The sequence below is a fragment of the Octodon degus genome, unplaced genomic scaffold, assembly GCF_000260255.1.
Source record: "Octodon degus isolate 3935 unplaced genomic scaffold, OctDeg1.0 scaffold00028, whole genome shotgun sequence".
NCBI classification, from domain to species: domain Eukaryota; kingdom Metazoa; phylum Chordata; class Mammalia; order Rodentia; family Octodontidae; genus Octodon; species Octodon degus.
The window spans coordinates 15,040,424-15,042,524 of NW_004524604.1; positions in this window are offsets into that span (position 1 = coordinate 15,040,424).

Below are 2,101 nucleotides of genomic sequence, written 5' to 3' on the forward strand. Positions count from 1 at the left end.
CATACATTAATTGACTACAAACTTTACAGATTTTATCTAATGAGACTATTTCTTATTTCACATTCTTCCATCTTCTAGTTTCTCTTTGTTATAATTTTATTTTCATATTTAATAAAGATACAAAATATTCTTAAAATATGGACATGTATTATTGGCAGTGATTCTAAAAGTTCAAAATCATAGGTACATTAACATATACAAAAATCTTGGATTACAAAATACAATTATACTCTACAAAAATAATGCTATTAACTTTACACACAGATATGATCTTATTTAGTTTAGTATCCATCAAAGGGTGAATTTCTTTATTTTATATTCTAGTATAATCTTTAATTTTTAAAATTACATGTTTTTCTTAGTAATATTTAATCAACTTTAAACCCTAATGATGTTTTCCTGATTTTATTTTTATTTCCTAATGATTTTTAATTTATATTTTTTTATTTTGCTTTCACTTCATTCTTGACTTAGCTGAATACTAGATATATTTTGACTGACAGATTTTCTAAGCATGGAGTTAATTAAAAAATAAACACATTTAACTGTTTCCTTGCAGGATACAGGTTCCTTTTCAAAATGTTAAGACAGTTAATTTGTATTTTTTAAAGAGAGTACAAATTAGAATTAAAACAGAAAAAATTCCAAGTGATACAGACTCACACTTAAAAATGTAATATGAATTTCACAGTATTTGTTGTAATACATAAGATTATCTTCCAACCAGTTATTCATATTACCAGATATGTGCATGTAAAATTGGAAGAACAAAGAAATGTATAAGAAATTAAGAAGAGAAAAGGTACAAACAATTGAAAAAAGGAGACAAAACAAATTTAAGTATTATCTGCTTCTTTCCATAGACCAGCAGAAATGTTAACCATTAAATATGGCTAACAAAAATATTCCTTCATTTTTCTCTATTTTGGTAGTTAAGATTTGTGTATAATTTGAACTGTTTTCTTCAGATATTTCATATTTGAATTGCTGGTTTTATTGATTACTCAAAAACTATCATCTTTGGAGATGGTTAATTTTGGACTGTGTGGGAAGCTTATACACATACGGATGAGTTGCTGACAGGCACGTCCTGAGCGCCAAGGTTTCCAAATAAAAATATTACTTTGGGGATCAGGCTTCCTTGCAGCTGTCATGGTAACATATATTTAAGTTACAATTTTGTCCTGCTCATGGGTCACTACTTTTCAATACTGAATGACATCTCACTCTACCACAGTATGCTTGCCTACTTACGTAGTGAAGAATATGTTGGTTGTTTCCCAAGTTTTTCAATTATGAACACAACTGTTATAGAACATCCTTTGTAGAAATCCTGTGAACAATGTACTTTTTTTTTTTCAGTCACAAGCAATTCTTTATTTTCAAAGTAGATTAAATTTTGGAGGTTGGTTTGGTGTAGCAACTAGAATAAAAGTCTCTAAGACAGATAACTATTGATTTTGTTCACAAGTTTTGCCTAGGCACCTCAGTTTTACACAGGGGTCTTAGCAACTTGTCATCCATCCTCCAAAATAAAGGAATTTGGTTTTAATCAGCAAAATAAAATACGTTTCAACAGTTGAAAAGATTTCATGCCTGACTCTAGTGTTCAAAAATTTTGTTTAAATTTTTTTTTTTTTTTAAGCCTGTAGGAGTACCAGGAATTGGCCATGTCAGGATCAGATCTTAGACTTGAAGAAGATATAAATCTTAAAATGTCCCACAACGTTTTATATTTATGAGCACGTGTAGGGTATGCATAGATTTCATCAAAGATTTAAAGTTTATTATAATCTTCCAAAATTCATAGTTACTCTCAGGAATTCTGACCAAATCCTAGTCCATGAGTGCTACAGTACTTTATCAAATGTGAGCATCTGAGCTTGTTCCCAATAAAGCACCACTTTTAAGATTTATTGTTTGCTATTTATAGTCATTGCCCAAACAAAGGAGAGTGAAGGGATATCTAAACTGAGTTGTCTTTACTGATATGTCTCTAGCTTTTGGTGGTGGATACCACAAAAACATGCCCTTGTAAATTATTTTCACATGTGCTATATAAATGTTCTTGAAAAACAGTATTGCTTCACATTCTCTAAAT